At 42.9% G+C, this 15,626-nt stretch overlaps 1 protein-coding gene across 3 annotated transcripts in view; it reads right to left on the reverse strand.

The window, feature by feature from the left end:
- The window catches only part of LOC146759607 (AF4/FMR2 family member 4-like), a 37,636-nt gene extending 27,124 nt beyond the window's left edge, over window positions 1–10,512 (reverse strand). Inside the window, exons 1-5 of one of the 3 annotated variants that reach the window (XM_085510770.1) lie at window positions 10,310–10,512; window positions 9,929–10,089; window positions 9,465–9,571; window positions 8,893–9,016; window positions 6,669–6,935 (exon numbers count right to left, since the gene is read on the reverse strand). The gene's annotated coding sequence lies outside the window, so the exon portion shown is untranslated. Of the gene's footprint in view, window positions 1–6,668; window positions 6,936–8,892; window positions 9,017–9,464; window positions 9,572–9,928; window positions 10,101–10,309 lie in introns of those variants that run through there. The other 2 variants (XM_085510767.1, XM_085510769.1) reach the window with 2 other exon arrangements.
- Between the last annotated feature and the right edge of the window lie 5,114 nt (window positions 10,513–15,626).

Genomic DNA, 15,626 nt, shown 5'->3' on the forward strand with positions numbered 1-15,626 from the left:
TCCTTGGAAGCCTGGCCTTGCTGCTTGCATTAACAGCAACGCGTCAAATTGCAGAAATGCAAAATCCACAAACAAGTCAGCAATGATTTCCTTTGAGGTTCATAAAGCACCAGGACTTACAGGAGTAAACAAAATAAGGTATAAATAAGGTCTCTAACTCTTTTTTGTACGTGTCATGCTGTACTTTGCATTAAGAGATTTATAAAAGTGGCTTCTTGATCTACAAAATGATGGTAGGTGCATCCAGAACATAAATACTATTCCAATTTAAGTGTAAAATGAAAAAGGTGTCTGCTCAGAAAGTCATTATTTCATATTTTCAGACAGCTGCCTGATTATTAGAAATACAGCATCATAATCCTGCCACAGAGCTCATCTGAAAGCTCTATGAAACCAGCTGTTCCATTCTGGGCACAACTTCCACCTACCACTCAGCTTTTAAAAAAACATTATTTGTGCTTTTCACCTTAAAATCATTTGAGCCTTTCACTGCAGTTTCTTACTCACTTGGCTTCATTTTTTCCTACTGCTCTGCCCACAGGCACATCAAAACCAGAAGAAATCCCCGGTGTAAGTTTAAATGTGTGATGCTTTAGGGTGTGAGTTTGTTGCATTTCCCTGAGATACCTGCACTGTAAGCAAGCTAAAAGCATCAGCATCATCCAACGTGACGCTGACATCGAGCCTAGGAATGTGCTAACTTTTAACGTACATACGAAAATCACTTCTTCTCTAATTGTGCTAAAATCAGTTGAACTCATGCAACTGCAAGTGAATGCAAGTCTGCCAGCTGAGGGAGGGCCCTGCACGCTGCAATGCAGCCAAGCTACAAACTACAACCAATGTTCACAGTGATGGCAGAACGTAAACCTGCCTTGAAAGTTGGAGGTATAAACAGCTTTTTCTTTTTTCCTCCTTCAGATTTCTTGTATATCCAAGACTTAAACAGCAACAAATGTCAGACTTAATCACAGATAGTGACCTGTTAAAGCCAACCATTAGGATCTATGCCATTTTACTATCAAAGGCAAAATGTTTGGCAGGGAACAGAGTATCTACACCTACCTGTGGGTAGTTCATTCAATAAAAAGCACTAAGATAATGAATCATATGCAGCTATCCCTTTAGAAGATAATTACACTTCACAAGTAGAGAGTTACACTTTAACACGAGGATCTTCACTGAGCATCACCTTTCAAAACTGTATCAACATCTGTTGAAAAAAACAAGTGTACTATACAAAGATATAAAAACAAATATAAAGGGAGTTACAGTACTATTTGAGTATAAGAGTAAAAAGGTCAAAAGAGTCAAAACAGTTTAAATCTGCTCTCCACTAAATATCCCAAGACAGACGGAAAATTTGATTTAATATGCTGTTACCCTTTTTTTCCTCCCAGTACATTTCACTTGGGTCTCTCAATATGCTACATTTATATTCCTAGTTAAAGAGTCATAACTTCTTCAGAGCGAAGAAGCAGCAAATGCCTGCCATGAATCTGTGCAATGAAGTGCTCCTTAAAAAATCAAAAATGCATGAAATGATCCAGAGCTGAAAGCTGAAAATCATCCACGCCAACCTTCAAAATTACCATTGTGTTTACAAATGTCATAGGAGAATATGATTTTAGTTCCCAGGATTTCCTGTCTTCACAATGAGAAAAATATCTGATATTTAGCCAAGACTTTGTCTTGAGGCTTGTATACAGAGTCATGTCCACAGCATGTGAACATTTGGGTGAACACTTCCAAGGCACAGCACGTATGCCAGTGCAGCTAAGTGCTTCTACCCTGACCTGGCCTCTGTTATCCTGATGAATTTTCATTCAGTGAAATGAAGTAGGATTCTTGGGGTGGGACATCGCAACTGCTTAACTGCACACAAAAACACTCTGTAACAGCATAAAGGAACATGAAGCTGTACTTAACCTCTTTAAGTGGGCTTTTCCTGCAGCCATATTTCTCATAAAGTACAAAGAGGAGAGTAAGCCATACCCTTTATCCTTTTCTGCATGTACAGCACCACACCACCTAAAGCAAAACACTGCTAAATACGTATTAATTCACATGGTAATATAGAGTGAATAAGATGGAAGTACAAAGATAGTAGGACTCTTCTGTTACCTACAGCACTCTGCTAGCTGAGTGTTTTCCTGGGAAACAACCAACTGAATACCTGTAGAAAATTATATTCTGAATCTTTCCTTTTGTGGACCCTCCTTAAATGAATGGAATTTCAGACTTAAACCCTATAAAACTGCAGAATTAAAATTGAAAAACTAGGACCTTAACATTTCTGTGCAAATCAAGATGAATCTGAACATTTGTAAAACATGACCATCTTGGGAAATGAGAAATGTCTTTGGATATTTATTATGCCACAATTTAAAAACATTCTGAAATCTCAGTAGCTTGGGCCTGAGTTAGCTCCCAGTCAGATGGAAAGATTTTGTTTAAAGCTGTAAATCCTTCTAATGGTATTTAACTGTTTGAGTCATTGGAGAATTTCCTGTCGGAGTGACAAAGTGCGTAAATAAAAACTAAAGCATCTGAAATATCAAAGAGATCACAGACACCTTTGGCTTCAGTCTATAGGAAAAAGCTCAATTGCCTCATCTCAGTGCAGCGCCCAGCACACAACATCAGGGCAGAACACCAGACAGAGAAAGCTTTTTTGTGTGTGTTTACACAAACAAACCCAGTAGGGAGTGTAACTGACTAGGATAGTTTTCAAGATCCCTTCACAAAAGCGATCCCAGAAATGCCAAAAAGTGTAGCACATATTTAGTCTGAGACTGAATTGAGGAAAAAGCAATCACTTCTTTCAGGTGAACAGTCCAAAGCTAATGGGAATGCCTTTTTATAAACGCCAAGGCAACTTTTAAAGATTGAAAATTAGAACTAGAAGTTATTTTTGCTGTTGTAGGTGTCACGGAGTTCTCTCTAGAGCTCACTCCGGGACAGTGGGCACAAACCCGGGGCAGCAGGAACAAAAGCCCCCCCCCCTTTTCTCTAGCGGCAGTGCGGCGTGGCCCGGCCCGGCCCGGCCACGTGCGTTTAGGGAGACGGGGAAGGGAAGGGAGATTACGATTAGGTCTAACAAAAAATGAGGGAGAAAAAAAGGTGATCTGAGAACGAATGGCAGTTTAATAACCTAATAATGCTAAACAAACAACAAGAGAGTATCAACAAAGAGAATACCAAGTCCCCAATCTCACCGGTGGAGCTTTGGAAGGCAGGAAGCTCTGACCACGTTGTCTCCTCACAGGGAGCCGCGCCAGCAACGCTGTCCCCTTCCTCAGTTCCCTTCCGGTGCCCCACCCCACATGAACATTTGAGGCAGTTCACAGAGAAAAAAAAAACTTGTCCCCTTTACTCCCATTATTAGGCATGGTGTTCTGATGTGGAATACCAACACCAACCAAATTGAAAAACCACAACATAAGGAAACAAACATTTGGGGAATGGCAGAATGGGGTAAAATTTACCGTCACGTCAAGAAAGTTGAAATTTCACTCTCATGTTCTTGGTGTGGTTTCTGCTATAATTATTTGGACTAATTAAGCTTTTCCCTGACGAAAGCCTAGAAGTATATCACAAGAAGGACCAACTTACCCATGACCTTTTATTTGTCTTACTCAAGCATCTCCTCCTGACCAAAACTGACAATAAAAGATTCAGCCAGACTACAGGTTTGAGTAGCTGGGTTGTTTCTAGGATCTCCTGCAATCATAAGCTTGTAACACACACTTGTCTTTTGACTAAGTGTCTTTTACAGTGCAGTAAAACAACAGGTTTTCACATGGCTATTCCTCATTTACCTTGCTCTGAACTCATTCACAAACCATGCGGGATCAGTCCAGGGAGAAGGGGAGGAGAGGGGAAGGGAAAGGGGAAGTCCACTGTCCTCTAAAATCAGGCTTCTTAGCCTAAAGCTCAACAGCAAATAGCAGTCCACTTCCCCACATTGCTAGACTCCGAGCATTTAAAGAACATCAGCTGACCTCATTATGAGCTCTAACATAGCCAAAGGAATTCACATATTCAAATATTCTCTTGAGTGATGAGAAATATGGAGCATAACTTCAGACTTCTGCTGTTAAACTCTCATTTCTATCATCAACCAGGGTAACAGTTCAATGCTGTTTTAGATGGAAGACTCATACTTTAAATAACTCAGCTCATTAAGGCTTGGATTCCCAACTACAATTAGCTAAATTCCAGTTTGGATCATGCTTCACCTTGGATCACTTAGGGATTCAGCCACTTAATGGTACTAACTCAGTTTGTCTACAGAGAAGCTGTTTTCTATAGCAACAATAAACTGGGATTGCAACTGGATGTCGGGAAAGCACAAATCCCGCAGTTATCCTGCACCAACATCCTCTCCTTCCATCAGAACTGCAAGTTTTTAAACCAGACTCATGCAAGCTTGCATGACACACCTTGTGCAAAACTGTTGGCAGCCATCAGACAGCCAGTTGCTTCCTGTATAGACACTGTTCCATCAGTTTGGGTTTTTTGCCTCGCTAGAACAACATCCAGTGGTGAAAACTCACACAGCTGAAGCAACCACGCTGATATACTGCAGTCACTGGAGGTGCTCAAGAGCCACGGGTATGTGGCACTGGGGACGTGGTTAGTAAGTACAGTGAGGGTGGGCTGGGTTGGGCTCAGCTATCTCAGTGGTCTTTTCCAGCCTTGGGTGCAACTTGTAAGAGGGAATGAAGCAGCAAACTGCCCAGCACTGAGCTGCATTCTTCCGACATGTGGTATCAATGAAGTGCTGTATTTCCCTATCTTCTCTGGAACTATTATTCATCTAACCTAACTGAAACAGTAAGCCTGAACCTAGATATAAATCAGGATCATAGTCACCCGTGGTTCCTTATATATTCAGAAATACACCCTAGAGGGTAATTCAGTGCATCTAGAAATTCAAGTAGTCTCTGAAGGTCTTTGTATTTTCCAATGTCTGTTGGCCGCAGAAGTATGTGAAGTGATGGACATGGCCCAACGATCAGCACTGACAATCAGCTGCAAGTTAATATCTGCGGGTTGTTTGGTTTGTTTGCTTGTCTGTTTTATTTCCTACAACTATTCAGTTTGGAGAAAAGATGAGCAACTGCCAATAGAAGTGATAAGTGCACATTTTGGGACACAGAAGCAGAATTTTGTGACAACTGTCAGCCCAGAATATGTTGATGATGAAGTTGTCCTAACAGTGCATGCCAGTGATTTGACAAACCCTGCTCGGTATGACACAGTTTGTCTTCAATTTTTGGGATCTTTGATTCCCAGTTGGCTCTTAGGCAAAAAAAAAAAAAAAGCCACCCAAACAACCTAGTCCTCATCTCATCCTTCCCATCCAGCTGCTGCCTCACAGAAGGGGTAAAATAAAAACTCTCTTGGACTAGCAGAGAGATTTACAATGGAGTAACTTAAGTAAGGATGGGAGACTGAAGGTGTTGGGGAAGACATCCAGGCTTTAGCTACAGGGCATGCATGCAGAATCACAAAACAAAGGCCAGTCAGAGACATCAGAGCTTCGTCAGAATTAATGGGGTTGTTTCTACATGCCCACCCTATCTGCCAGTGTAAAACCTTCCAGTGAAAAAAAAGAAAGCTACAGATGGGTGGGGAGAATTGTTGGTGAAATTATTTGTGATATTTTTTGCTAATAATATGCTTAAAATCCTGTAGCTAGACTTAAAGTTAAGCAACTCACTCTATGTAAGTAGACTTACAGAAGGGAACCATAAAGCTTATGGAAGGGAACTGTCAAGCTAATCCACAGCTAAAACAGAGTAGAGACGAATTGCAGGAGCTTGTTTACTTTGCAGAAGTGTGAGCTTTAACCACTGCTGAGCTCCTAGTACAAAAGTCTGAACCAATGCAACAAACCAACCCGTCCATGTTGTACAAAAGAATGTACTGACACCACCAGAACACAAAATTCTATGGCTGAAAATACCCACAAAAATCATCCAGCCCTTCTCCATTGCTCCAGGACATGCTCAGCTCTTTGTGACACAGATATTTCACTAACCTTTTCTGAATCCCACCGTGAAGGCTTCAAAGCCCCTCCAAATGACATATCCAGTCATCCAACCATTAAAAAGCTTTTCTGTTGTAGAACTTGCATCTTTGTCATTGCAATTGAAGTCCCTTATTTCTGCACAGAGAACAGATTGTTTGCTTCCACTTTCTAAAAGCCTTTTATATACTCAAAGCCTGCTATCATATTATGTATGAGCACCTTCAAAGAGCCAACAGAGTCAATGATTTCATTGGAAGCATCAGATTTTATGACTCGCAGTAAGTGATCACCATAACTCACACTCACATCTCCTGCGTGTAGAGGAGATCCTCCTTGCATCTACAAAGATGCAAGAAGAAAAGAGGCAAAGAAGGGGTAAAATAAATCCCATCTTACATTTGGGATGCTTAATTCCAGCCTTGAACACTGATTTGCCCACTTAACAGCTGTGCTCTTCAGAAGCAGTTGTTCCACAGTTATTTAGAGAGAAAGACAGGTTTTGTACTTGGTTGTTAACACAAAGAACAGCATAAACACACAAATGAACTCAGCTTTGCAGTGTTGTAATGGCTGATGAGGGAAGCCAAGGATCCTTCCACACTGTCAGCCTTCATTTCCAGAGACATACCTTTGGGGGTGATGGTAATGCTGCTCTTGTCATCTCTGGACTCACACAAGTACTCTCCCTCATCCTCAGCCCGGATCCCTCTTATTGTCAGGGTTCTTCTGACCCCTTCCTCATCAATCTGGAAACGTTTGCTGGGTTTGATCTCAACTGCATTCCTGCGCCACACCACCTTCCCTTTGGCATGGCTCACTTCACAGCTTAAAGTGACACTGCCTCCAATCTCAGCATTAACAGCTTCGAGCTTCTTGGTGAACTTCACTGGGATTTCTAAGATGCAGAGGGAAGAAAAGAACTATGAGAATGCACAAGTTAACAAACGTGTTCTACAAAACCAAATGAAAAACCCCATGAACAGACACACTCGGGGATCATGGCAGGCTGAAAGAAATCCAAAAGATAGAAATCTGGAGATATTATCAGCATGGAATTATATTATCATTCTATTTCTGCAATGTAAGAACAGCGCCTTAAAGAGACTTAAAGACTACCTTCCAGTGTCTCTAATCTTCTACCTAATGAGATGTGTGGTGGTTTTTTGCTGCTATTGTCGGTTGGTTGGGATTGTCTCTTGTTGCTGCTTTTATTGTTCTGTTTTTTAGCATCAGAGTCTAATTTGCCTGACTACCATTAAAAATCTGTACAGATGGAAGAACCCCAGCAGCCACAGTTGTATTTCATGTCACTGGAGACACAGCCAATGGAATCAGAGATCTGGGAATGTGACACATTCAACCTGTTGACATGACCTGCTAGCAACCACTCCCATGCAGTAACAGCCAAAGGGAGCTGGTGGGGTGCATGCCAGCTGCAGATTTCTCCAGTGTGGGTGTCTGAAGGGACACAAACCCCATTCTACATCCTCCTCATCAGCTCTGACATGCTTAGCAGAGTCAGGAAGAGCTGAGGCTCTGAACACAACCTACCAACTGCTTTAGGAAGAGATAGAAACTGGGTGATGACAGTGAAAAGCAAACACCAGAAAAGAACCCATCATAGTCCCTGAGCTCTCAAGTGGCCAGCAGAGGACAAACTTGGATCTCTGGAGGCAAGAAGGTCTTTTCTGGTCTATGCTGGGGATGCTACAGCAGCTGCAACAGCAATTCAAGCGTAAAGGTTGGAACAGCTTGTAGAATAGACCAATCTTCTTCACTTCATCCTCCCATAAGAAAAGAGCAGCTGTAAAAAAGGACACAACTTGCAGGCTTCTACCTCCTTACCTTTCACTTCTAGAATTCTAAAACTAACTGAGAAGTATTAATACGATGAGTATGGCCTAAGTAAGGCATATTTTCTATTCATTCTACTCCCAATCTCTTGGCCATTCATCTTGTACAACACTTTGCTACAGAACTGGGCAGTTCTGGGACACACAGCAGCAGAGAGGATTGTCTTAATCACCTTCCTCCTTATCTCTTTCTCTGCTCTTCAGAACATCCCATGCCTGCTTTCAGCTTCTGCTCACTGACACAGATCAGGTGATGAGGCATGCAAAGATGAACAAAATCTATATAGAAGTTCCTTAGTCAAAAATATTCCACAGCCACATTTTCACCTCACTACCACTACATTAAAAAGGAGAATCCAATTAGTGGTGTGGGTCATTGATGTTGTTCCAGGGGGAATTGTGGCTGTTCCATGCCCACAGTGTAGAAGACAGACAGTCTTCCTCTAAGCCACATAAACAGCTGCTTAGTGTTCCCAAAGCGAATATCAGCTCTTCTGTTGAAACAAAGTGTCAAATCTAGGCAAGAAAGAACCTAGGAACTGAAGGAACCAAGAGGGTCCTTGAACACCAGTCCCATGGTTGCAAGTCACTATGCAAACATATTGAACCCAAAAGAACATCTGTCCTGCAGGCAACCAAAACCTGAGTTCCTTTTACTTAAGACCCACTGTGAAACATCAGAACACATAAACATGTGATAGTCAAACCACTGGCTGCCTTTTCATGACACAGAACAGTACTCCTGGCTTCCTGATGGAAGGTTGGGAACATGCAGCCAAAGGGACAGGATCAAAGGCCTCCCTGAAATCTAGAAAGATTACATCCTTTTCCTTCATACACTGAGTCGGTGGCCTTATCATAGAACAAGATTTGATGACCAAGACTGGTTGCACACATGCTCCCTCACCGATGTTTAGGCCACCAGACTGTTTACCCGGGCAGAGCTTCAGCACACAGAGGCATTTTGACCAGAACCTTGTGCTGAACTCTAAAACTTACCCCCAGGCTTCCTGACTGTGTGGTACTGGCACGTCCTGTTTGGGATGAATTCTCAAGGGAATGTGCTTGCCACGAGCCTTCTTAGACTGAAGCAAGAGATAGGTTGCCACAACTGGTCGTAATTCTGCTAGAAAACAAGAGGATGTAGATCTCTTCAGAAACATTGTCAGTACAAAGACAATTTCTGCATGTCTGCCATATTTTCCCCTTGATGTGCAACCTTCATGTCTGATCACATTAGGGTAGTTTCAGGCCTCAGATGATTCACACAATATGTAAGAGATAAAGAAGCAGACTATTCTCGTTTTTGCTTGAAAGTTAGTGTATTGTACAATTGCTGGAAGTGAAATCTAAAGCTGGTGCCAGAATCTCTCTACTGAAGTGAATGGCAAAGCTCCTACTAATTCAGTTTGTACAGCATTTCAGCTGGACTCCCATTTCTGGGGCCAAGTTTCAGCCCAGCTCCAAGGAGCATCGACATTCAGCTGGATTTTCAGCAGCTTTTTGACTACTATGAGAACCGTGGGTACAATGCTTGAGAGACTCAGTGTAGTATAATAAGCTTGAATTACTTATCAGGCATTAGAAGTCCTTTGAATTAAGACTGTGATAATATCACAGACTTGAACTGAAGAACTTTTTCCCCTTGTAGGTCGATCGTTCTCTTTATTCCCTGTACCTAAAAAAGAAGTAACAGTGACTCCACTATTGATCTTGCCTAGATAAAACTTACATTTTACATCTAGTCTTACTAAGGTTATATGGAAATCTTAACAATCCTTCAAATTCTACCACTTTCTATTTAACAGAAAGACAACTCAATTTCAAGAGACAACTTTCAGATTCAGGTTAAAGCCAGAGTACCCATCATGTTTTAAATCTCTTCTACAGCTTGGAATGTCATTATTGACATTTATACAGCATCTCTAGAAGCACTCAGTTCAGCTTTTCTCATTTATTTTCTAAAGTTACTGGAATTAATTTATTTCCTGAAGTATTTGTGAACTGTAATTCCAAATTTGCTTGGTTGTCCTACCTGATGTGTTGATATTTTCCACCTATCAGTGAATCATTTCAAAGCAGGGAGTTAAGCCAGCATGTGACATCTGCTGTTCATCCATCAGTTTCTGTTTTGAGTCTGCCTGGACTTCCAGAGATTCATAAGGATTTCAGCATGGTAAAAAAATAACAAAAAGGCTGAGAAAACACAATTAAAGGAGAAAAAAGGAATAAATGTGAACTTCAGAAATGCAGTTATTAGGTAGACTATGAAGTTCTGCAGTGGTAACTTACCTCTGAAAGGTGTGAAATATTTCATGTTTGAGAATAAGTGAGTGTTAGAGTCTGTTAATACAGTAAGGTTATTTACTGTAGGAGTGGGCTTAAATACAGAGAATTACTGACATACGTTTATTACCTCTGACGTTAATGCTGATCTACTCTCTCTTCTCTTGTTGTGAAACACAGAAAGCTGTTACACAGTCTTCATCAAGGTGTCCCAGCTGCAAGAATAAGACCTATACTGAGGAAACAGCTTTCAAGTCATCTCACAGCCCAATCTCACCGTGGTAGTGTTCTGCTGTGCAGCAGTCAATAATTAGCCATGATTTCAGATTCTTTTTTAAATAGTGTTATGGCTACATATTACAAGGAGTAAACAGAAAGAGTCGTCCAACTTCAGCAACTAGTCCCTCTGTGGCAACAGGTCCTGAGTTCTGAATTCAAGTACAAAAGCCTGTCAGCAGATGAGACCTTTTACTAGAACAGAAGTGACGCTTCTATCTCTTCTTGATTCCTACTTCCATGGCGTGCACAGCATGCTGTGCTGCATGCACAGCACAGCTGTTCTTCAGAGCAACAGTGGCACCCAGTGACCAACAGCAGCCATTGTCTGCAAATACACAGCAACTTCCCAGGATCTGCTGCAACAATCTCCCACACACTCCACTGCACACAGACACTATGACCCTGATTAGACTCAAGCAGCAGACTTAAAACAAGTCAGAGTTTTAGATTCCAGGATATTTCAGGACCTATCATGTGTGAAATTCAGTTACACAACAGTGATTAGGTGCCTGCGTTTCAAGCAACTTTCAGATCACGGCCATGTAAAATAAAACAAATTCAGTGCAGAAATAGCAAGCTTGTACCTTAATACCTATAGGATTATCCATGTTATAGTGCATTCTGATTGAGTTCTAAAACTTTCTCATCCTAGATCACTTCAACAAGTTCCACCAGTTCAAGCAATGCAGTTCTGATATCCTGTGTATGTCAGGCAGATAGAATTGAACAGTGCAGGAATAATCTCTGACAGCTTTAAGAGCTCCGTTCTGCTTACAAACTCTCAGTCCAAAACTATTCTCAGTTTTAAGGAAATGAACACCTGAAGCAGTTGGATCATCTGCCATTTGCCGCATTCTGCTTCTTGGCATCACGATTAGCACAAAGGGTTTTCTGCTGTCCTGCAGAGATGGACAAAGTCCTGCTTACAAATGGACCAAGTTTCAGTGTACAGCAGAGTTTGTACCAGACTAAAAAGCCACGTCATTCAATTCATGTGCTCAGGTTGTTATGCACTCCCAAAGGAAACAGAACTAACTGTTGGATTCTGAAGGCAATCTGTGGGGTCCTACATTACCTCCTGATTCTGGAAGAGGAAATTCTAATAGCAAATGCAGAACTTTGATCTTTGTAGACATGAGAAGAGCTGGCATTTAGGAACATTCATTTCAGGGAAATCAAATGATGTGTCTATATTTTTACTACAGATAGTATAGGGAGCAGCCAGTTGAAGAACCAGATACAAAAAATCCAGACCATTGGCAAGAAAATACTTCTCCTTAAATTCTGTATGCTATCATGGTACAGAATTAGGCTACAGTGCCACATAGGCCAACCAAGCGTAGAACCAAATCCACAAAATACTGGTAGACAAAGCAGCAAAAACAGGGACAGTATTCAGCAGACAGGCCTTTCTACCGACAGCTCAGCATGTTCTGCCATCGGAAAAGCAAGGCCTCTTGTCAAGCTCAGCTATTTCCCTTCTCAGTGTATTCTAGCACCACTGATACCCACTGGTATCCTCCTGTACAGTGCCATCATATTGTCATCATCCAAAGGAAAAACCCACACAGCAGAGCATACAGCAGTACACCCATGCTCCAGATATCCACCTGAAAAAAAAAAGACAAGCTTACAAACCTGAAGCACCTCAAATGGCTTCCTGACAGACTGTGCTGTCTGCCCTTGCCAAAGCCCACATATAGCCCATGAAAAGCTGGCTCTTTCCCTCAGGAAAAAAAGCCTTATCATCCCAGAGAAAGCATGTAACCCTCATTCAATTGCCCTTCCACTCAGCTTAGAGCACTACTAAAGCCAGCATCTTCACCTTAGCTCATCACACTGCTGCAGTTCCTTTTACAAGGATCTCACTGGCAAAAATGAAATCAAAGCCGTCACAAGGGATTTAGCACAGTTACGTGTTACTGGATATGAGAGCTGTCAGCACAGTCACCTGTCTGGCTTTGCTGCTGTTCTATTTATGTACAGGCACAACAAGGTTCAGACACCTCACAGTGCAGTTCTCACTTTGACTGTAAAGAAAAAGGAGGCTTGAAAAGCAGTGTGTGGAAAACAAAGAAACAAGAATTAGAACAACAGTGGGGCCATGGCACTTGTAGGAATTGCTCCGCCTTTAACAGCGATTCAAGAAGGATGAGGGCATTCCAAACCAGACCAGTTTGGACAGATTAACAACTGCAAGTAGTGGGTTCCAAAATTCCAGACATGAAATCAAAGCTGGAAAAACTCTTCACATTTTCATCTCTCAATTTTTAGTACATTGTGCATTACAACGGAAACAATTCTTCACATACAACTTGGAAGCTAAAGACAAGTCTGACAAAACAGACTGCACAGAAATGATGGATAATTAACAGAGCAAATTGCTCTTTCAAAAACTTAGTAATAGAAAGAGATCTCTGAAGTTGCTGTTCTGTAGAGCACCAAAGCAGTCGCTTGAGGCAGTTCAGGATTAGCCTGAGACAAACCAGCCAGTTGTGTGAACTGAGACCAATTGCACTTTTCTAGTCTGTGGCCACTGACAGCTTCTGAGAGCTACCAAGCAATGCAACCTAGCAGAATTCAGAAGGGAAACCAAGAGAGCTTACCTGAGCTCCACTGCCTTGAAATGCTCTGTGGAGAGGGAAGGGAAAGAGGGGAAAACAAACACCGCTCTACATCCCTCTGAGCCAATATACGCTTTGCCCTGGATTAGTTCTGGTCCTGCATAAGCTGGGCTTCCACAGCATGTGTTCAGGCGGTAATCAAGGCCTCCCTGGAATAACACAAAAAATAGAGAGAAATGTTTGCTTTAACAGAGTATATGTCTTCTGATCATAACACTTCAGAAGCCTCAGAGGCTTCTTCTCCTGTGTATATTTTCATTCATCTTATATTTTGCTTTCATTCAATGTGACCTCTCTAGACAAATATTGTCTAACACCATGAGTATCACATAAATGTGCAGATCTCAAGCTGCTCACTTATCTAGTACCCTTGGCATGATGCTTTATTTTCCTCAGCTGATCATCTAGATTGTGCCTGTTGATTGTGCAACAACAGCCTGTTGGTCTCGATTACCTGTGAGAGGCTCTAAATTTGGCCAGGAAAAATCATTTAAGGATAAGTAATTATCTGGGACTCAGTAAGTCTTCCCATGCTTTCATAACAGCAGAGATACACACACACACAAACTCGTGGAACCCCACTGCTTTGCACAATCCTGTGCACACTCACATGTGTCATGCACTGATTTCCCAGCCAGTCCTCGTAGGGTCTCTTACTTAGGACAGGAGTGCAGGGGAGCAGCCAGAAGCTGTTTGCATTCCCTGCTGTCTGCTGGGCAGCTTTGCTGGAGATGCTTGGGTTGCTTTGTTTTTCCTTGGGAGGTGGGAAGGAGCTTTGGGTTGGAGGCACATCCCGTGCCAGCTGAGCAAAAGGTTCTGCTGCTTGAATCTTCTTCTGCAAGAGCCACCTACCGGTAAATGTCTGCGGGGATGTACTCGGTGTGCACTTCTGAAGCCATTTGAGAACCTAGTCGTTCTTGCTGCAGGACCCCTGTCTTCTGTTAAAAGCTGAACGGTCCCCAGAGCACCTGTTTCCATCAGCTACCACCATCCAAAGCAGCCAGCCTTCTTACAGTCACCTGGCCCAAACATCCCTTTTGCTCTACACTTGATTCATGCAAGAGATGGGAGCTTGGCACGCACACCATCCTTCCAACAGCCCATCCCAGCAGCAAGGGATCACAGCGCTGGCACAGCTGAAACAAAAAGGGTGTGCGAGTTTCCTGTTAGCACTCAGTGTGAACAAATCTACCACTGAGCAACACCGTGAGCCCCCACTCACCTCAGCACAGGTCAACCTGTAACCCCAGCCTTCCCCTATCCATGTACACACGCACACCCATGTGTCACCCTGCCTGCTTTGCACACCCCCATGCACACACTGCATCGTGTGCCCTCCTTTGCATTCACAGACGTGTGCCAACCACCCCTGGGAACATGTACGTGCATACACCTTCCACAAACACCCCTTTGTGTGCACCTGTGTGCAACCCAACTCCTCAGCACACACACACGTTTGTGCCACACTGTCCACGCACTCACCACGTGCCCTCCAGCACCCAAGGATTGCAGAGATGCTCCAGACTGTGCCAGAGATGAAATATCACAGTGCTGGGACATGATTGATCACTAAGGAAAACACTTGGAAGCATATTCAATCTGTGGAAGCTGAAATTACTGGGCACAGTCAGCTTTCCTATGACTCAGCTGGAGGAGGCGGGTGCTCTCAGACATCTGAGACACTTGCACAATGCTGGGATCATTCTGACGGAAACTATGTCTTCAGATATCATGGTTAAAACCATCCAAGATGATCATGCAGAGCCTTAGCTCTGGAGAAGCACTTCTTCCCCACCCTTCACTACTCCAAGCAGCTCCAACAAACTTCTCAGAAGAAATCCAGGCCAGTACAGACCTGGCAGACCAGAACCAAGTGCAGCTTGTGGGACGGCAGTGCCCACTCCTTGCTTCCACCCTGCTCCAGCAGGTTAAGGAGTCTGAGCCTCACTGGCCTTTGACAGCTCAAGACTTTCATCATCTCATGACAACATTTCTCACTAAGATACACCTCAGGCATTGAATTCTCTTCTCACTACCTCCTCCCAGTCCTTCCCTAGGAACAGAAAACATTCAGATTCTACAGCAAACTACAGCATCTGCACTGCAAGAGCACACTGAACCACCTGCAACAATGAAACGTGGTTTTGGAGAGTGGGTTTGAAAACACACCTTTAGACAGCTGTCTCCCTGTAGCCAAAAGGAAACCAAGCAGCAAAAGAAGAGTCCAGCCTGAAACATGCCCATGCTACTAGCCCAGGTTTTTCACAGTCAATGCAGAATCCATCCTGCTCTTGAGCTAACAAATGACCAGTGGGTCTCCTTTGCTCCACGCCTTCTCCTTCAAAGCCAGAAAAAGAAAGAATAAACAAGCAGAAGAAACCCAGACGTACCTTTCCACACACAGAGCAGAAAGTGGAACAGCAGTTGTCTCCTTCCTGAGACATGGTGGGGAGCATCCCAGAGGAAGCCCAAGTTCTTTGCTTCTCTCCACAGGGACTTCAAGCACTCTTGGCAAGAGCTGCTTTGGTTCTTTCTTCAACTGCT

This window comes from Coturnix japonica, chromosome 10 (genome assembly GCF_054131305.1).
Source record: "Coturnix japonica strain WE chromosome 10, WE-NBRP24, whole genome shotgun sequence".
Lineage (NCBI taxonomy): Eukaryota > Metazoa > Chordata > Aves > Galliformes > Phasianidae > Coturnix > Coturnix japonica.